This window comes from Pteropus medius, unplaced genomic scaffold (genome assembly GCF_902729225.1).
Source record: "Pteropus medius unplaced genomic scaffold, Ma_sr-lr_union100, whole genome shotgun sequence".
Classification (NCBI taxonomy): Eukaryota; Metazoa; Chordata; class Mammalia; order Chiroptera; family Pteropodidae; genus Pteropus; species Pteropus medius.
Genome location: NW_024353517.1, coordinates 4,635,030 through 4,657,447, shown reverse-complemented (window position 1 = coordinate 4,657,447; position 22,418 = coordinate 4,635,030). Strand labels below are relative to the sequence as shown.

General features: G+C 38.7%; 1 pseudogene; it reads right to left on the bottom strand.

Moving 5' to 3' along the window:
• Positions 1-19,030: 19,030 nt before the first annotated feature.
• Positions 19,031-20,210, bottom strand: LOC120592883 (60S ribosomal protein L26-like; annotated as a pseudogene).
• Between the last annotated feature and the right edge of the window lie 2,208 nt (positions 20,211-22,418).

The window sequence follows — 22,418 nt, the reverse complement described above, 5'->3', positions numbered from 1 at the left end:
TCAAGGAATGCTTTCCACAACTTCAGAAAGCCTCACAAAATGCAGAGATGTGCCTCGTACAGAATCTATTTCACAGTTCGTGGCACTTTCTATGAAGTTTAATTTTTCCATAGCTTTAATCAGTTTGGAAACATCAAACTAAGAATCATAGATGACTTGCACTCTTATCCCTAAGAAGGTTTCTGTCTGAGATAGCATACGGAATGCCCCAAACTTTATTTACTATCAAGTTCTAAGCATTTGTTGGATAGTATTTTAATCACCACTTCCCTCTGCTCCACAAAAGTATATTGCATCATCATTTTTCCTGTTTGACTCCTGTGTCAGGTTGATCCCTTGAGGTAGGCAAGATTCTCAAAGAGAAAATATCTCTTCTCAAACCTGCTCCTGACAAATCAAACACATTTTATTTTTTTGGACAAGAATGAGTCCATTATATTTACCTTTATTTTTTGAAGGAGATTGGAAATAGAAATACACTACTACTACACATGTCCATTGGAAGGTGAATGGTAGGTTTTCCAGAGGTCAGAGGTTGTCAGGTATTTGGTAAGATACCTCATCTTGAATACTCTAATTAGTGCTTGACAATTAGGATTTGTAACTATCCCTGTAGGATAGCCTTGGGGTAGGAACGAATAAACTCTGATAGCTATTTCTGGAGTCCTTTAAGGATGCTTGACAGTCACCTGAAAGTGGGAAGGGTTGGTTATGGTGGAGCCCTTGACCCCTATAAGCTTGTGGGTCATGATAAATGTCAGAATTTAATCCTGATGGTAGTGAGCATTAGTTTATCTCAGTTAAAGGCTATAACTCAACTAGTTATAGCAGAGGATCCCTTAGCAGTATAGCGTGTGCCTTGATTTTCTTTCTGAGGTATGCTCGGAATCTGTGGGCTTGTGGGACTAGTGCAGGGTGGGTGTCTCAGGGGTGCTGAGTCTCCTAAGTCTGTATTTTTATCAGTTTAGAGAGCAATGCCATTGCTATCTAAACCAGTACACCTATATTCTAGTTCCTTGTTACTGAACATAAAGTTCATGTGTTGAACACAGACTTGCAAACTGTACCACAAAATGTAGAAACTCTCCAGTTCAGTTACAAACAACAGGGGTACTTTCCATATAACACAGAGGCTTTCCAACCACTGAAATTTTTGTTACAATGCAAATCACGACCCACCAACCTTTAGTTGATAATATTTGTCTAGACCAACATGTTTACCTTCAGACAAGCATTATGCCATTATTTATTATTTTCACATAACCCATCACTTAAAAATAGAAATATTGCTTTCACAAATAATAAACTTATTATAAATTTCCACTTCACTAAAAGATGTGGAGAACCAGGACCACATGAAGTCCATTAAGTTTAGTCACTTCCTTATGGACATATCATATTGAATGTGTTTTGGGTGTTGTGTGGGATGTAGGTATTTTTCCGGTTTAATAGCATGTTCTCCTCCTCCCTCCCCAGCTAGTGTATGATCTCTAGGACACGTGATTTTAGATCACCATATATCTTATGGCTACCATGGCTGCAGCATTACTGTTGAATAGCTGGCTATATATAGTATCTGTATCACAGATCTCTGAGATTGCCCTGTCAATCTGAACTGCAGAAATTATATAGTAAATTCTATTCCTGAGCTTAATAGGGATTTTGAAGAGCCATTTAGTGGCTCCCAGTGCTGGTCTAGTTAGTCTCAAATAGCAGCTATCACTGTATTCCTCAGGCAGTCGTCAGTGTGTATATGGTCTTCATATCCAATTGGTGGTTGAATTAGGAGTGGGCCCACACTTTTTGTCAAAATCAAGAGTCCACCTTTTGGTACTTAGCATGGATGTTATAGTATAGGACCTCTATGAGTATCCTTGTTACTACAAGGTGCCTATTCCTTTCAATTCAAGCTCAGAGAAGTGTATTTAAATAGGGTTGGGGACTATGCTTCGGACATTAGGGGCCAGGAAGTTTCAAAGTGTGGGGAAAGGGTCATCTCTCGGACAAATTCAGTTGTATGGCCAGCTACAATTAACCCTGTTCCAGCTGATAGAAAGTTGACAAGGCTAATATGCCCCCATTTTTACACGCATTTCCTCTTATAACTACAATGGGGCCTTCCATTTATTATCACATTTAAACTTAAACTTCACACATGCTATCTCGTTTCTGGATTTTGCCCAGTTTTTTTATTTAGTACCATGATTTCTCATCCTTCAATTGTTCTGGAATAAAGTATATATCTCCAACATTTGAGAATCTACATTATTCCATAGCTGTAGCCTCTAGACCAATTAGATAACTTGGCATATAACCAAATATATGCAATTTAGTATATTCTTGAGACAAGGCAATTATTATAGGTCTCTGAATCACCTAAGATGTCTAAGGCAATGAGCGCGACCATTCCTTCAAGGTAGAATTACCTGATAGAATGAGGACTACTAGCTCATTGGCTATAAGCTTATTTAAATTGGCATTATAGCCAGCCATTTTAGAAGTTATCTTCACTGTCTTCAATGAAGGGAGCAGATATCTCTTTGAGTTTCTTTCAGAAAGTTTCCATGCAGAGTTAGCTCCAGCTCCAGCTGTATGTCATTGGCGTTGAACTTCTGGTCAATGCCTGGTCATAGAGTCCTAGCTCAAAGAGTCCCCAGAGAGGAACACTACTTACCTTTTTTACTGGGAACTAGTACCTGGAATAATACAATAAACATCTTTGTTCTACTGCACTTCTTTGTCTTACTACAATAAGATTTTCTTTGAGAGGACTTTCAAATGAGGATGATTTCGAGAACCTTGGCCAGTGCAACCACTGTTCTCAAGGGAGGGGAAGGTAGTAGACTCATTTGTTTGGCAAAAGCCCAGTCCAGTTCTTCTTCTGCACCTCCCAGCCTTTTTTCTGAAGTGGTTGGAGCCAAATAGCCACTGGTAGAAATTGTTATAGAAGTGATTGTGAATTTTACAAAGAGTAAAATAGAGGAGAGGAGGGTTGTGGGGCTGGGTGAAAAAGGTGGAAGGAAGAAGAAGTACAAATTAGTAGTTACAAAACATTCACAGGGATGTAGAGTACAGCATAGGGAATATAGTCAATATTATTGTAATGTCTATGTATAGTGCCAGATGGGTACTAGAGTAATCAGGGGATCACTTCATAAGTTGTATAAATGTATAACTATCATATTGTATACCTGATCTAACATATATATATATATTTAAGTAGAACAGGGCCAGGTAGATTGCTTTTTACAGCTAGCTGAAGTCATCATTTGGTCAATTTAGGATGAACTGTGGTAGGTAGCTAAAGGTTCTTCTTTTGTATGGGGAGAAGAGGAGAGGAAGGGGCAGAAATAGTCATGTATCTTATCTTTATTACCAATTCAGTGTTTCCAGGTCTATCTGTTATCTGTTAGCTTGTAGATTTCTCCGAGGGTACTTGTGTCTTGATTTCCATGAAACATTTGTGTCTCAAACACACTCTACTTTATAGTATACCTAGCCTACATACACACTAATTTGTTACTTGCACATAAAGCTTCCTGTTCCAAAGCAATCCCAGTTAAGGAAGTGTCCTAATCTGGAAACATTGGCCTTCCTACTAGGGGTATTTGCCTAGAACTGTCTGAAGTCTGGATATAGGTTTGAAGGACAGACGGTATGGTTGACAATCTCTATTATTTCTCTTGGTATTCCTTTATCATGACGTTTATGGGTTGCCTGTCAATTTGAGCTTTCCACCCTTTTAATAGCCAAACCAATAAGTCCTTCTACTGAGAACCTCTTTTTTCTCTTTTTTACATTTCCCTCCATTTGTAGGGGGACGTTATTTTGGGAGCTGAAATTCCCAGAAGTTTTCCTAAGCCATCTTTCCCAAAATTGTATATAAGAGAAGCTACTAGTTATCTACCCTTCTATTCATTCCTCCTTCTTCTTAACAGAGTCCTGATTTACATGGAGGTGACAATGTGCTCAGCTAAGAAAACTACATTGTCCATCCTCCACTACCAGTAAGGACACCAGTGTGACATAGTTCTTGTCAATGGGGAGTAACTAAAGGTGCTGAGAGAGGTTTCTAGTAAAGCTTCTTAACAGGGGGTTAGCCTCAGGGCATGTGCCCTTCTGCTCTTCTTTCTTCCCCTTTTTCCTGACTGCATCTTAGAGAAGATGCTGGACATAGACTAGACACCTTGCAACAAGATGACTATGTGAGAAAAGCCAAGAGAAAAGCTTGAGTCACATCAGAAAAGACTGGGTTGGGTTAACAAGGCACATAAGATACTATGCGTGAACTCAGACAGACTCTATATATAATTTTTGTATATTACCCACCACCCCTGCCAGCTTAGGGTTGGAGGAAAAAAACCCTTTGTCACAACAGATCCATACTGCTCACATATCTCTAACATTATTTGTAGTAGGACTGTGCTGCCATAATTTAATCACTCTCACCATTTGAGACTTACTTTTTTTGCACCTAAATCTTTTGAAAATAACTGTTTGTGCCCTTTTGACCCAAGTTCAGAACTTGACATTTCTTATTAATAGAAGATCTAAGATCATCCAGTGGACTGGTGGCATATAATTTGAAAACAATTCAGTAGATAGCAAGTCGGCCAATTTTGATGATTAGATTTTAAAAATTAATATTCACAGTTAGCTTTTAAAATAATAGTAATAGGAACAAAACATTAGATGGTTTTATAATACATTACCTGTTTTAAATGTAAAGGTTCATATTTTAAGTTTTGTGGAGATTAATTACATTCTTTTTTAGATTCCTACTTATTTTCACTCAATTATTCCAGCTTTGTGTTATTTGTAATAGTGAAACACTTGAACAGGTTTAAGATCTCCAAATATAAAGGATTATTGTGACCACTTACAAAGTTCCAAACAAAGTCATGCATTGCTTAGATAAATTGTGCTTATAAAATGCTATCTACAAATGTCTCACTTTATAGATAGATCATTTCTGTGTATACATGTATATTATCTGGAAGCCTGTTATATCATGCTGTTATTATTTTTTCCCCAGATAAATGGGATGTTATATTTAGTGTTCTATTGCTTTTATTAATCTTTCTGTATTGAGCTGGTAATAACTTTTTCATTAAGAACAATTTTTTAAAAGATGAAAAAAGTTCTTCTTGATGGACATTTGACAAGAGAAGCAGGAGAATGCTGCTAAGAACGAATAACAGGAACAAGTCAGGAACAGTGGGAACCAAGGAACGCCAGCTTTTGCTGCTCAGACACCAGCAGAGCCGGACAGCTCAGGCTGCTACAGGCTCATGAACCGCTCCCGAGCTGCCTGTGGGACTTGAATGACAACGAGCCCTGGCTGTAATGACAAGGATGATCCTTCTTGCCTGTTTTTACTTCCTCATACTACCTTACTCCATCCCATGTTAATATGTCTCTCTGAACCTAAAAAAACTGTACTTTCATTTATTCAATAAACACTACAACCTGAGTTATATGCCAAAGCCTTGGGTAATGCTAAGACTATACCAGTGAGCAAAACAGACCTTCACTGAGTTATAGTCTATACTGGAAGGGATAAATGCTAATCATATCAGATAGATGTATAAAACGAGACAGAATGGGATAAGGACAATAAAGGAATAGGCTACTGAGAGGTGGAGTTAAGGGAAAGTGGGGAGACCCGTGTTACATTATGCGTTCGCTATGCATTCAGAACTCAAGCTGAGAACTGTAGGACGGGCAAGAGTCAGGTAAGTGATGATTGTGGTTGTGGGGAGGCCAGCGTTTTAGGCAAAGGAAAGAACATGTGTGAAGGCCCCGAGCATCAGTTAGTCTTATAGACGTAAGGAAGTGAAAGGTTATGGCTAGAGAATAGAAAGCAAAAGAATGACTCTAGATGAGTTTACAGAGGTAAGTAGAGGCTGAACCACACAGGGCTTCATAAATTATGATAGGATTTAATCTTTTTTACTAAACAAACAATTGGAAGGTTTTGAGCTGAAAAACTCTAATCAGGTTTCTTTTCACTTGGGCTATAGTAGGGCAAAGGGATTGGAGGAAGACAAGGATGGAATTGGAAAGAACAGGGATGGAAAGAGAGCCAGACATAGAATTAGTCATTTATGTTGCTACTCTATTTAAATGAAACAGTATCCAGAAGCAACTGTAGATTCTGGCCCAGAATTTGTCACCTTGGATAACTATTACAGTTAGCTGTCTCTGCCTTTGAAATTGTTGCCTATCTTCACTCTTCTCTATATGGGTTTCCAGGTTTGCCATAGATAAACTTTTAGACAGAAGTAAACTTTTTGCTCTTTCCAAAATATTGAAGACAGTTATGGAAAGAACTGAACAAATAATGAGTGCTTACTATGTACCAAGCACTATAGTAGGCACTAGCATTTTACTCACATTTTACTCATTTTGCTTATCCTACTCTCATGGAACTTATTAGATTGGGAGCAAATATTAAATCTTGCAAATGTAATTACAGATTGTGAGATGAGCTTGTCTATTGGTCTTGTCAGCCACAAAAATATATCTTAAGGTAATACTCTTCATGATCCCAGACCCAGGACTACCTGGTATAATTGTGCACTTTGAGTGTTGCACAAAGATGCCTGGCCCAGAGAGTTAATGGGGATTGAAACTACGAGAGTTCCCCTTACCAAGCCACACCCTTGTACAAAGATACATCTGCCCAGAGGAAGGGTATGGTTTATTTTGTACCAAGATTTCACATAGGTCAGCACATCTCTTCCTCTGATATTAGCAGGGAATTCTCTATTCCCAAAATAGAATGGGAGACTCTACCTTATAAATGTATAGCTGCCCCAAGCACAGAAATATATCTGAGGTGAATGTCATAGGCATGAGTGAGTAAGCTTAGAAAAAAATGGATTATAAAGAAGGTCTAGGGCATAGATATTTTTTAGGACATAATTTTTAAAAACAGTTCCTGCATCTGTGGGAATTAGAGCAATATTATGTAGATGTAAGACAAAGTGGTTAAAGACAACCCAGTGGTTAAAGACAATGGAGGAAACACCTGGCTGTGCATATGAGGGTAGTTGTACTGGGGTGATGGAACTCGTGGACATTATATTGGGGAAAACTGTAGTGCAGGAAAAAGGAATCCATATATAAAATTCTGTATTACTTTCTGTATCCTGAGCCTGGATAATTAAAGAAAGCTTTACTCCCATAATAAAAGTTCAGGCTCAGATTTGAAATTGTGAACTCTCAGCTTATGGGAGTGGTCCTCCTCCTGGGAAGAATCCTGCCAGAATGAACCAAGAAACAAGAAGCAGATGTTAGGAGCAGAAGTCACAGTTCTTCCCAATAGTTGTATATTAGACACTGGAGAAGACCTTTCTGAGCCTCATTTCATCTGAAGGAAGAGGCTGCCCTTCTCACTGGGTTATGAGCCTCAAAGTATATTGAGAAAATCTTCGTAAACTGTGAGACAATGAAATGCTGAGTTTCAGAGTTTCAAAGGCCTGATCGAGCTGGGTTGAGTCAACAGGGTTGGCTGGACCCCTCTACATTAGAATGGTCTGTTTCTGAGTGGGATCTGGGCTCACCTGCCTTCCAATTGCGACAAGGCTTTAATTATGCTCTAGCATTGATGTTTAAAAAAAACTTGAATAATGTGTCATACAGACCCAAGATAATAGGTAGTCTCCTGATTCAGACAGGTTATGTTTTGACCTCAGGAAATTCTGTCTCCTAATGGAATCTGTGGTTAATTAGAGAGGATTTATTTTAAAATAATACATACATATTTATTTTTCAGTTATAGTTAGCATACAATAGTATATTAGTTTCAGGTGTACGACATAGTGATTAGACATCTATATAACTCACAAAGTGATCACCCCAATAAGTCTAGTGCCCCCTAACACCATACATAGTTATTACAATATTATTGGCTATATTCCTTATGCTATACTTTCTATCTACGTGACTATTATAACTACCAATTTGTACTTCTTAATTCCCTCCCCCCTTTTTCTCAACCTCTTTAACCCCCTTCTCTTCTGGTAACCCTCAAAATGTTCTCTGTGTCTACGAGATTGTTTGTTCTTTAGATTCCACATATACATGCAATCATATAGCATTTGTCTTCCTCTATCTGACTTACGCCACACAGCACACTACCTTCTAGGTCCATCATGCAATATCTTTTCCCATCCCCTTACTTTTAGTGTGTGAGTATCTTTTAATCTGAAGTCTCTTGGGGACAGCATATGTAAGAGTCTTGTTTTCTTATCCATTCAACCACTCTCTCTATTGAGCACTTGAGCACTTAACTCTTTTTCACTTGAAGTACTTGTTAATACATATGTAGTTACTGTCATTCTTTATTCATATTTTTCTATGTATTTTTAATTATTCCTTTTTTAATGGTGACATAGGTTAATGAAATCCAATAAGTTTCCGCTGTACTCTTTAACAGTAAGGCATATATATATGTACACTGTGTGTTCACCTCCCATAGTTAGATTTCTTTCTGTCACCACATATTTGACTCCCTTTACCCCGTCCACCTCCCCCACCTACCCTCTACCCTCTGGTAACCACTAGTCTATTGTCCATATCCATGAGTCTCTGTTTCTTTGTCCTGTTCATTTGGTGCTTTTAGGTTTATGTCCCACATATAAGTGATATCATGTGATTTTCAGCTTTTTCTGTCTGGCTTATTTCGCTTAGCATGATTATATCAATGTCCATCCATGTTGTCAGAAATGGCAGTATTTCATCTCTTCTTATGACTGAGTAATATGGTCCATTGTATATATGTACCACAGTTTCTTTAGCCAATCATCTGTCGTAGGACACTTCAGTTGCTTCCATGTCCTTGCCACTGTGAATAATGCTGCTATGAATATCAGTGTGCAAATATCTTTTCAGATATGGGTTTTCAAGTCTTTGGGGTAAATATCCAGTAGAGGGATTGCCGGATCATATGGAAGATCAATTCTTAGTTTTTGAGGAACCTCCATACTGTTTTCCATAGTTGCTGTACCAATTTGCAGTCCCACCAGCAGTGTAGAAGGGTTCCTTTTTCTCCGCATCCTCTCCAACATTTGTTATTACTTGTCCTATTCTAACAGGTGTGAGATGGTATCTCATTGTAGTTTTGATTTGCATTTCCCTAATAGCTAGCAATGTTGAGCATCTTTTCAAATATTAGTTTGCCATTTGCATGTCCTCTAGGAAGAAGTGTCTGTTCAGGTCCTCTGCCCATTTTTTGATTGGATCGTTTGTTTTTTTGTTGTTATTGAGTCATATGAGTCCTTTGTATATTTTGGATATTAGACCCTTATTGGAGGCATTGCTTGCAAATATATTTTCCCATTCTGATGGTTCTCTATCTTGTTGACAGTTTCTTTTGCCAAGCAAAAGCTTTTTAGTTTAATGTAGTCCCATTCATTCATTTTCACTTTTACTTCCCTTGTCTTTGAGGTCAAATTCATAAAATCCTCTTTAAGTCCAAGATCCTTGAGTTTAGTTCTTATGTTTTCTTCGATGTATTTTATTGTTTCAGGTCTTATATTCAGGTCCTTAATCCATTTTGAGTTAATTTTGATGTGTAGTGATAGACAACAGTCTAGTTTCGTTCTTTTGCAGGTGGCTTTCCAGCTTACCCAGCATCATTTATTGAAGAGACTTTTCTTTCTCTACTGTACATTTTTGGCTTTTTTGTCAAAAATTATTTGCCCATATAAATATGGGTTTACATCTGGGCTCTCAATTCTGTTCCACTGGTCTGTGTGTCTGTTTTACTGCCAATACCGTGCCATTTTGATTACTGTTGCTTTGTAGTATAATTTAAAGTTAGGTAATGTGATGCCTCCAGCTTTGTTCTTTATTTCTCAGGGTGTCTTTGACAGTTTGCTGTCTTTTGTACTTCCATACATATCTAATGATTTTTTTTCTATTTCTTTAAAAAATGCCAATGGGATTTTGATGGAGAATGCATTAAATTTGTATAATTCTTTAGGTAATATGGTCATTTTAACTATATTGATTCTTCCAATCCAAGAAAACAGAATATCTTTCCAATTCTTTGTAACTTATTTGATTTCTTTTAATAGGGTCTTGTAGTTTTCATTATATAGGTCTTTCACATGTTTCGTTAGATTTATTCCTAAGTATTTTATTCTTTTTGTTGCAATTGCAAAAGGAATGATTTTTTCCACTTCTTTTTCGAACACTTCATTATTAGAGTATAGGAATGCTATGGATTTTTGAACGTCAATTTTGTATCCAGAAACTTTACTGTATTTGCTTTTTGTTTCTAGTAGTGTTCTTGTGGAGTCTTTAGGGTTTTCTATATAGAGAATCATGTCATCCACAAGTAGTGACAGTTTGACTTCTTCGTTTCCTATTTGGATGCATTTTATATCTTTCTCTTCCCTGATTGCATTCGCTAGGACCTCCAATGTTATATTGAATAACAGTGGCGACAGTGGACAGCATTCTCTTGTTCCTGATCTTAGAGGGAAAGTTTTTAGTTTTTCACCATTAAGTATAATGTTGCCAGAGGGTTTGTCATATATGGTCTTTATTATGTTAAGGTACTTTCCTTTTATACCAATTTAGTTAAGTGTTTTGATCATAAATGGATGCTGTATCTTGTAAAAGGCTTTTTCTGCATCTATTGATATGATCATATGATTCTTATTTTTTAATTTGTTAATATGGTGTATCACAGCAATTGATTTGTGTATGTTGAACCAATCCTGTGCCCTTGGGATGAAGCCAACTTGATCGTGGTGTATAATTTTTTTAATATATTGCTGTATTTGGTTTGCTAGTATGTTATTTAGGGTTTTTACATCTGTGTTCATGAGAGATATTGGTCTGTAGTTTTCTTTTTTTGTATTATTTTTACCAGATTTGGGTATTAAAGTAATATTAGCCTCATAGAATGAATGGGGAAGTATTGCCTCCTCTTCAATTTTCTGGAAGTTTGAGGAGAATAAATCTTTGAATGTTTGGTAGAATTCACTGGTAAAGCCATCTGGTCCTACTTTTTGGTAAGTTTTTGATAATTGTTTCTATTTCTATATTGCTGATTGGTCTATTCACATTTTCCAGTTCTTCTTGATACAGTCTAAGGAGGTTGTACCTTTCTAAGTACTGGTCCATTTATTCTGGGTTACTAAATTTGGTATTATATATTTTTTCATAGTATCCTTATATAATCCTTTGTATTTCTTCAGTGTCTGTCGTAGTTTCCCCTCTTTCATCCCTGATTTTGTTTATTTGAGTCCTTTCTCTTTTTTCTTCAGGAAGTCTAGCCAGATGTTTGTTCATTTTATTATTCTCAAAGAACCAGCTCTTTGTTGCATTTATTTTTTCTGTTTTTGTTTTGTTTTGTTTTGTTTCACTTTCATTTATTACTGCTCTAATATTATTTCTTTCCTTCTGCTGACTTTAGGTTTCATTTGTTTTTCCATTTCTAGTTTTTTAAGATGAAGCATTAGGTTTTTTTATTTGAGCTTGTTCTTGTTTTTGGAGACAGGCCTGTAATGATATGAACCTTCCGCTTATGACTGCTTTTGCCAAGTCCCAAAAGTTCTGATATGTTGTACTATCATTATCATTCATTTCTGTGTATCTCTTGATCTCTCTTTTTATTTCTTCTCTGACCCAGTTATTCCTCAGTACCATGTTGTTTAATCTCTATGTTTTCATGGTTCTTTCCACTTTCTTTTTGCAGTTGATCTCTAGTTTCAAAGCATTATGATCAGAGAATATGGTTGGTATGATTTCAACCCTCTTATATTTGTTGAGGCTATCTCTGTGTCCCAGTACGTGGTCAATCCTTGAGAATGTTCCATGTGCACTAGAGAAGAATATATGAGCGACTGTTTTGGGATGAAAGGCTCTGTAAATGTCAATTATGTCCAATTGGTCTAAAGTGTCATTTAAGGATGTTATTTCCTTATTGATTTTCTCTTTAGGTGATCTGTTCATATCTGACAGTGGGGTATTTAGGTCCCCTACTATGATAGTGTTTTGTTCTTTCTCCCTTTAGTTCTGATAGTAATTGCTTGACATATTTCAGGGCTCTCTGATTGAGAGCATAGATATTAATAAGTGTTATGTCTTCTTGGTGCATGATTTCCTTTATCATTATGAAGAGTCCTTCAGTATCTTTCTTTACCTCTTTTATTTTGAAGTCTAGTTCGTCTGATATTAGTACCGCTACTCCCGCTTTTCTCTGAATGCCATTTGCTTGAAATATCAGTTTCCACCCTTTCACTGTGAGTCTGTATTTGTCTTTGGAACTGAGATGTGTCTCCTCGTTGGGTTTTGTTTTTTGCTGCATTCTGCAACTCTGTGCCTTTTTATTGGTGAGTTCAGTCCATTTACATTTCGGGCGATTATTGAAATATGAGGTCTTCTTATAGCCATTTTATCTTTTGCTTTCTGGTAGCTCGGTGTTTCCACTGCTTCCTTGTCCTTGCGTTTCCGTTTCCTTTATTTTGGTTGACTTTTGTGGGTTTTCCTCTGGTTCTTCTTGTTTTGCGTTATATACTTCAGTTCTGAATCTTTGGCATGTGGTTCCCATTATGAATATGTAAAGCATAGTGTTTTATATATATATATATATATATATATATATACACACACATATATATATATGTACAGTCATCCATTTTCTTCTCTGCGTGCCTTATCTCCACTCCCCTTTATGAATTTGGATCTTTGAATCCTCCCCTTTTCAGTCATTGTTGTCTCAATTTTTCTGTATATATGTTGAACATTCATTACTATCTTGCTATGGCCATTCTCTTCTTATTGTTTAAGCTTGTAATGCCCTGTTCTTATCAAGGGATGTACTCCTCTGCTTCTATTTGCCTGCTAGTCACCTTACTCCTAATTATGTTTTTTTATTTATTTTTTGTCATTTTTGTTTTAGGTGAGCTGACCCCTTTCAGAATTTCCTGTAATGCAGGCCTTGTAGTGGAGAATTCCCTCAATTTTGTATGTCTGGAAAGGTCTTTATTTCTCCTTCATATCTAAAAGAGAACTTAGCTGGATACATTATTCTAGGCTGGTAGTTCCTTTCACTTAATAGTTTGAATATTTGATTCCACTTCTTTCTGTCTTGTAAGGTTTGTGCTGAGTAGTCTGACGATAATCTAATGGGTTTTCCTTGATAGGTTACTTGGCTGCCCTGCGAATTTTGTCGTTGTCGTTGATTTTTGATAATTTTAATACAACGTGTCTTGGTGAAGGCACATTTTATTAAAGGCACAAAGGCGTCTTTGGGTTGAGCTAATTGGGCGTTCTGTTGACTTCTTGAATTTGAAGCTCCAGCTGATTCCTTAGATTTGGGAAATTCTCATCAACTATTTGTCTGAAAATGCTTTCTAGTCCCTGCTCCTTTTCCTCACCTTTGAGAATGCCCATTATTCTTATGTTTCCTCTCTTGATAGTATCAGCTAGTTCTCGTATTTCTCTTTCATTATTTTGCATTCTTTGGTTTCTTTCTTCTTCCTTCTGATTTATTTCTAGATTTCTGTTTTTGACATCACTGATCCTTTCCTCCATTTGGTCGACTTTATTTCCCAAGTTTGCTCTTTCATTTTTTAACTCTTGCAGTGGTTTTTTTTTTCCCCCCCAGAAGATCTATTCTGTTCTTTTTGAGGGTTTCAATCTCCTTGCTAAGGAACTCATTCTGCTCATCTAGTTGTTTTTTCAGTTCTTGAAATTCTTGATATGACTTGTTTCAGATCTCACTGAGTTTTTTCAGAAGTACCATCCTGAATTCTCTGTCATTTAAGTCGTGTTTTTCTATGTCTGTAAGCTTATTTTCTGGAGATTTTTCTTTCTTTCTGAGATGCCTTGTCACCTTGGTTGTTCATGGTGTTTAATGGACTGGTTCTCCACCTGGGCATTAATAGAAGTGTATTCTGCTTTTTTTTTTTTTTCAGAAAGAAGATTTATTATATAAAGGTCTCTCTTTAGCCTGTTGCAAAAAAGGTGCTTTTCTTTTGGTTTCCAGTAGGTGGTGGCTAAGCCTCTTGGATCCCTGCTTTATATAAAGCCTTAATGGTGCCTTTTTCCCGCCCCTTCCTTACAGATGTTTAATCACGCTCGCTATCCTCAGTCTCAGTCCCTGACAGTGTTACGATAGTTTTGGTAGCGTTTGCTCAGATTCCCCTGGGGCTCCACAGTGTTTGGTCTCAGAGGATATGGGGAGAGGGGCCCTCTGGATTGTGAGGTGGGGGCTGCGGCTCAGCCTCAGTTTTCAGCTGCAGCTGGTAAAAATCAACTGTTGTTTCTCTGCCATCTCTGCTTCTCTGCCATCCCCACTTCTCTGTTTTCTGCCCTGATGACTGTGCCCTGCTGCTGGCTGCATGGTGCTCACAGCTCTCTCAGGCAGCGTTGTTCAGGGAACTTGCTGTACCTTCTCCCCTCCCTCTCCTCCTTCAGGGAGCTCCTACTGTGAGAGGCAGCTTCTTTGTTTCTCTCAGTCCACACCCAACATCCAGGGTTCTGACCTGTTTTGGCTCTTATGCGCAGATCCCACTCTCAGACATGGTGGTGTGCAGTTGGAAGTTTTTTTTTTGTTGAGTTTTAGATATTCAGCTTATCGTTGTTTCAAGGGGAGAGATCTGGGCATGTCTCTCACTCTGCCATGTTTCTCCAAACTCTTCTCATTGTGATTTTTATGCTTAAGGTTATTTGAGCTTCATGGATATGTGTGTTTATAGTTTTAATCAAATTTGGAAAATTTGGGGGCATTATTTTCTCAAAGTTTTTTCTACTCCTCTTTTCTTTCTTGAAGACTCTAATAACATGAATTGTAGGTTGCCTAATACTATCCCATATCTCAATGATGCTCTTTCTATTTTTTTAAATTGTTTTTTTTTTTCCTGTTTTGGATAGTTTCCAATGTTACATCTTTAAGTCCACTAATGTTTTCTTCTGCAATGTCAAATCTGCAATGTCAAATCTGCCATTAATTCTATTCAGAGTATTTTTCACCTGAGATATTGCAGTTTTCATCTTTTCTCTACCAGCCTGAATATATAAAATACAGTTTTAGCAACTGTTTTAATGTTCTTGTCTACTAATAATATTATCTTATTTCTGGGTCAGTTTTGACTAATTTTCCCCCTCATTGTGAGGAAGAATTTTTCTGCTTCTTTGCATGCCTGGAAAATTCTGATTGGATGCCAGGCATTATAAATGTTTTCTTTTTCAGGTGCTAGATATTTTTGTATTCTGATAAATATTTTTGAGCTTCATTCTGGGATGTAATTAAGCTTCCTGGCAACCATTTGTTCTTTTCAGGTAATGCCTCTAAGCTTGTTTGTTTTCCATTTCTCAGGTATCACTGTTCTTTGTTACCTGATTTCCAATGTCTTTAAAACTATTACTTTACCTTTTTTCTGTTCTTTACATGTTTCACGCAGGAAACATGTCTCTTTTACTCTATCTTGGCCACAAGTTGAAATCTCTCTTTATTAAAAATTGAAGAAAATAAATATGTTACAGCAGTTTTACTTAAGTTCAATCTGGGTTAATTCAATCATTTGGCCCTGTCTTAGAAACTGGCAAAGGGATCCAATGGGTCCCTATTTTCTTGACAAAGAGCCTCCTGAAAAAGGCCTTATCTGAAGGGGAAGAGACAAAACTGAGGTGAACCTGCCTGGCACAAGTTAAAGGTGCCACAATAGGAGAAGAAAAGGATAGTGATTATTTTATAGCTCTGTTATGGAATAGGAAGAAAGGATTATAATGACACTATGAGAACACCCTAAAAGTTTAAATTCCCTGAAATATCTATGGGATGTTGAAAACTCAGTATGCAATGAGCAGTCAGAGCTCTGACAGCAATGAATATGATGGTAAGAAAAAGCAGCAAAAATGGCAGGTACCTGGCATTGATGCTCAGAGAAGGAAAAAAGAAGAAAAGGAAAGTGATGGCTGTCATAAAGACAGGTTCACTTCAGATCAATGCCTCTTAGTCCTATTTCAGTAGAGATTTGATTGTGCTGGAGTTTCAATTAAAGGAATAAGTTCAAAGCATGCAGCAAGACTTTGGGAAGCAAAAATGGCCTCTGACAGAGAAGTCCCATATGGAGTATGTGTGCATGTACATACACAGGTTAGCCAGAGCGGGAATAGGAGGAATGATATTGGGAGCTACAAAGTAGTGTGGTTGCTTTGAGTAATTGAGTTTTTAAAGTCTTTAGCTACAAAAGTGATCTACTCTTTTCAGAAATGAGATCTGGTCTTTTTGTGGTGATGAGGTCTGTGTTTGTCTCTAAAGGCAACACCTCTTCTCTAAAGCAGCCTACAGGTGGGTCGATACTAAATAGGGCCAGCACTGAAGGCTCAGGTCCTGGCATCACTCAAAGCTCCGTGTTTGCTCAGATGTTTGTTTTTACCTCTTGCCAAAGAAATGTTGAAAGAGCCTTAAAGTAGGTGGGAGAAAGTTACACAGAGTTCTTTATCAGGACACTTTGAAACCCACTTGCCAAAGGTCTATCTGGAGGCATAATTAGATGAATGGAAAAGGAACAGTAATAGGCACAGACATGAAAATGGCTGAAAATTTGTTAAACACTGCAGTTCAGGTTGAGGCAAAAGCCAGGAGCCTTCACAAATCTCTGTGGAAGGAGATCAAAAGGGAAATAACCTTCTTTGTCCTTACATGAATACTTTTTCCCAAATGGAAAATAACCCATTTCTGGAACATTTTACACAGGGAAAGGGTGTGGCCCTGGGCAGCAACGCACTGAGTAATAAAGTAGTATTCAACTAAGAGTTCTAGATAAAAGTGAAATCATAGAGAAATCCTGAGCAGCCACTTTTATAATAAAATAATCCAACCATAGATTATAAAGCTCCAGGCAATGCTTACCAATAGAAGGAAGTTAGTGGTTTGGCCTGCAGTGACCATGGTGATCTCACTGTCTGCTATACTTGGCCAGCAATTAGTAATCTCAGCTTTTTCCCCTTCAGTTTCACTCTTGTGAATTATTTCTCATCAGACCATGGTAGTTTTCATTAGAAGCCACATAGCAGTATTTCATGTTTACCAGCTGGAAAGATACCAACACTGCTGCACTATTCGAGACTTGTAACACTTTTTAAATTTATCCTCACATTGAAGTTTATACTATTGCCTAACTCAGCAGCCTTTACTTAGGACAGACTCTTTAGTCCAGATCTAAAGCTCATTTTATACTCTTTGAATCTAGTGCCCACTAATCCTGCCAGCTATCTCTTTGAACTCTCTTCTTTTTAGAACTTAAAAAAATATTAAATTTGTTCCTTTATCCATTTATCCATTCACTCAACTACTCGTCCATCCAACAGATAAATATTGGTGTATGTATATTGTGCCAGTCCTGGTGCCATGTGATGGAATTACAAAGATAATAGTGACAACAATGATGACAGGGAGATCTATGTCACCAAATTGGCAACATAGAAGACCCCAGCCTCTGTCCCCACACAAAGATCAATAGTTAAACAGTTATCCATGAATAAAAGCAGCTCTAAGTAAGCTCTGGAGACAAAAAAAAAAAAAAAAAAAAAATTTAGAAACAGAGTGAAACAAAAAACCTGAGAATAACTATACAAGTTATTTTGCCTGCATCATTCCATCCTGCAAGCTGACATTATTTAGTGCCAAGAGGGAACTTCCTAGCTAGGAAGAGTTACTGGTCACTAGGAAAAGAAAAACAAGGTAAGTGAACAGCTTCTTCAGCCTTTCAGGGCACCACATGAAGGAACAGCTTCCATTTAACTCCACCCAGACAGGCAAAGCCAAAAAATATAGAGATGGCTAAGAATACAAAACAAAAAACGAACAAACAAAAAAACCCAGCAGCTACCAATAGCAGCCATGCAGCAGAAGCCGTTGTGGTTCACAGTTACTTGCTCTACAGACAAACATAGCTTTTGCCACTGAAGAAGGAATCAATGGCTGGTACAGCTGCCATAGACCCCCTGTAGATTTCATCAGTTTTCACCCTATAGGTATTTGTGTTTACTCATGCCAGCTACCTGAGTTTCTCCCACTCCTTCACTCGCTGTACCTAGATCAGAGCCTAGGAACTGAACTGTAGCCAGCTCAGGCCTCTACAGCTGCACCAGTGCCAAACACCAGCCTGGACCTTCCTGGCTGATCCTCACTCCTGTGTGTGCATTTAGGGCTACACCCTCCAGCAATTCACTTGCACACTGCGGGCCTGACATCGATCATCAGTCTTAACTGCAGTGCACATACTCAGGAGAGATTGTGTGGCCATGGGAGAGCATGCCAATAGCCGGGCCTCCACAGCTGCTAGTGGGCCCAGATAAATCCCTGTCTTCTGTCACTGGCCTGTACCACTGCTCTTACTTATAGCTAGCCCCTCCAACTGGCACCTATATGCCACAAACCTGAATCCCATTACTGGCCTCCATTGCAGTACACATGTCCAGGGGAATATTGTGCAGCCATGGGAGAGCACCCTGACAGCTGGGGCCCGCATAGCTACTGATGAGCCCATGTTTGTCTCTGGCCCTTGCTGCCTGCCAAGAATACTCTAACCAGAAAAACTTTCACAGAAGAAGGTGAGATAAATAATTTTCCTAATAAATAAAAGCTGAAGGATTTCATCACCACTTAATCTAGTTTATAAGGAATGCTGAAAGAAGTTCTTCAAGCTGGAAGGATTCAAACTAGTAACATGAAAACATACGAAAATATACAACACATTGTTAAAAATATAATCAGATTCAGAATACACTAACATGGTATATAGTGGTTTGTTACTTAATTCTAGCATAAGGGTTAAAGGATAAAAGTGTTAAAAATAGCTATAGCTAAAACAATTTGTTAATAGATACACAATACACAACATTATAAATTGTGATGTCAAAAACAAAAGCAGGGAGTAAAAATGAATAAACATACATTTATTTTTATATATCCATTTATATTAAATATTCATATATACATATATTCATACTTACTCATTTTAGCATTTCTTTAATAGAAGTTGTAGATAAGATTCTTTTATTTTTGCATCATCTCAGTTGTTTTGTCCTTATAGTTGCCCTTTTCTTTCCCTATTGAGTGAGATTTGGCTTTACATTCAAGGCTCTTTTTGTAGTTTTGGTCCAGTTTGGCCTAGTGATAACCATCTTACTGGGTGAATGCCCACATGAGCAGTAGTGTCATTAGCTTTCTCCTGCTGCACTTGTTCGGTGTATGTGACACATGTCTTCCTGTTACCTGGACAACCTTGCCAATTTGCTGACCTCTATAGTGCCCTCACGAAAACTGACCTTCAACATACTTCTGCCTCAGCAACTTCAAAAGAGGGAATGGAAATCTTCCTATGAATGTGGGAAGGTGCATTGAAATGCTTTTTAGGGTTCTCGCTCTAGTCAGAAGTTACAGATGAACCAAACTTTATTTTGATTGCTATTGCTTTAATAATGACCACAAGAGGAAGAAAAGGCCAGTATAGATGCTTTTACTTATCTTTGTCACTGATTTCTATGATCCTTACTAGCTCAAATATTCTGTCAGAGAAAGAGGACAAGCGTGGAACTGAGCCTGAGAAGCAGCCCAGGTCAGTGGACCAGTTCCATGTGTACTGTAATGGCCAACAAACCAACAGTCAAGGAGGAGGGAGTTAGTTCTCTAGCGACCACACCAAAATTATAACAAAACTGCAGAGTAACCAGTACATGGAGTTGCCAGAGGTATGGTTGAACAGAAGCCCTATAACTAGGTCACCTCAAATAAAAGATTACCTCAAAACGGTAGACAGGATGGAGACGCGAAACAGTGCAGTCCCACAACCACGAGTGGCAATGGAGAATCGGGAGGGCTGTCTTAGATGCAAAGCCTGCTTCCCCATCTGAGGAGCAAAGGGTCCCGGCCACATACTGGGCTCCCCAGCTCAGGGTTCCAGTGCCAAGAAGAGAAATTCCCACAATCTCTGGCTGTGAAAACCAGCAGAGGTAGTGGTTGAGTGAGACAGAGGACTGTGGGAAGTGAAGACTTTCCTTTTAAAGGGCCCACACTCAGACTTACTTGCTGATGGACTCACTCGCTCTGAGCTCCAGCGCTGGAGCAGCTGCTTGAGGTGAGCCAGGGACGTATGGGGAGGCGCTGAGCTGTCAGGCTTCAGGGAGAGGGCTAGGGGTGTGGTTTGCTCCCAGACAGAGGTACAGGGAGAAGCCATTGTTCCTTTGTTGAGCTCTCCCTCTTCCCAGCCTGCAGACGCAGGTGCCATCAACTTGGATAATACAGGTTGCTCTGCCCAGGGGATTCCCTGAGATCCGCCTCTTCTAACTTGTGGGCCTACTCAGGCCACTTCCATTGGTTTATTCCATACAAACGGGCTGTCTTGGCTCCTTCTGCAAACTCGTAAAATCTCTCAAAGGCTCACAAAACCCAAAGCAGCAGGATCTGGCCTCAGCTTGCCTTATACTTCTTGCTAAGCACCTGCAAAATCTGTACTAGTGGCAACCTGCCTCAGTTTTGGACTTGACCCCTCAAGGCACCTATAAGCCCAGAATGGGTGGCAGCCATATGTGGATTGCTTGGTGACTATTACCAGGTGGCCCCAGAGGTACACAGGCTACAGCTAAACTTGGCCTGCAGCTGGACCCCTCTCAGGTCTGTGCCAAGGAACCCCATAGCATGCCTACTGCATAAAGTCCCTCTACTAAGACTAGGAGACTTAGGAGCCCTACCTAATATGTTGAAACAGACACAGGGGGGCAGCCAAAATGGGGAGACAAAGAAACATGTCCCACTTGAAAGAACAGAACAAAGCTTCAGAAAAAGAATTCACTAAAACGGAGACAAGCAATATACCAGACAGAGAGTTTAAAACACTGATTATAAGGATGCTCAAGGTGCTTAGGGGACGAGTAGATGAACTCAGTGAGAACTTTAACAAAGAGATAAAAAACATAAAAACAGAAGTGGAAATTATAAAAGGGAATCAGTAGGAAATGAAGAATACAATATCTTACTTGAAGAGTATATTAGAAGGAATCAACAGAGTGGAGGAAGCAGAGGATTGAATCACTGGTATAGAGGATGGGGTAGCAGAAGACAGTCAATCAGAATGGCAACAAGAAAAAGAATCCAAAATAATGAAGACAATGTAAGGAGCCTATAGGATGACATCAAACGTAATCACATTCGCCTCATAGGGGTACCAGAAGGAGAAGAAGAGCAAAAAGTTGAAAACCAATTTGAAGAAATAATAATGGAAAATTTCCCTAACTTGGTGAAGGAAATAGACATACAACTCTAGGAAGTGCTAAAAGCCCTAAAAAAGATGAACTCAAATAAGCCCACACCAAGACACATCATAATTAAAATACCAAAGGTTAAAACAAAAAGCGGCAAGAGAAAAGCAGTTAGTTACCTACAAGGGAGTTTCCATAGACTGGTAGCTGATTTCTTAAAAGACACTTTGCAGAACAGAAGGGCTTGGCACAAAATATTCAAAATGATGAAAAGCCATGACCTACAACCAAGATTACTCTACCCAGCAAACCTATCATTCAGAGTTGAAGGACAGATAAAGAGCTTCTTCGTTAAGAAAAAGCCAAAAGAGTTCATCATCACCAAGCCAACATTATAAAAATGTTGGAGGAACTTCTTTAGAAAGTAGAGATAATTTGGAGAAACATGGTGGGGTGAGAGACATTCTCAGATCTCTCCCCTTGAAACAACAATAAGTTGAATATCTAAAACTTAACAAAAAACACCCAAACTGCACACCAGCACGTTTGAGCATGGGACCTGTGTATAAGAGCTACCACAGGTCAGAACCCTGGGTGTTGGGCAACGGACTGAGAAAAACAAGGAATCTGCCTCTCACAGTTGGAGCACCCTGTCAGAGGAGGGGGATAGGAACAGCTCTGCATGGGAGAGCTGTGATCTCCACGCAACTGGCGGCAGAGCCCAGTCATCAGGGAAGAAAGCAGAGAAACAGGACAGCAGAGAAACAACAGTTGATTTTTACCAGCTGCAGTTACAAAACTGAGGCTGAGCTATAGCCTCAGGCCCCAACCCAGAGGGCACCTTATCCCATGTCCTCTGATATCGAACACTGCAGAGCCCCAGGGGAATTTGAGCAAACGATACCGAAACTGTCGCTAACACTGTCAGGGACTGAGACTGAGGATAGCAAGCGTGATTAAACATCTATAAGGGGTGGGGGGAAGGCACCATTAAGGCTTTATATAAAGCAGGGATCCAAGAGGCTTAGCCACCACCTACTGGAAACCAAAAGAAAAGCACCTTTTTTGCAACAGGCTAAAGAGAGACCTTTATATAATAAATCTTCTTTCTGGGAAAAAAAAAAAAAACAAATAATGGAATACATTTCAATTAATGCTCAGGTGGAGAAATAGTCTATTAAACACCA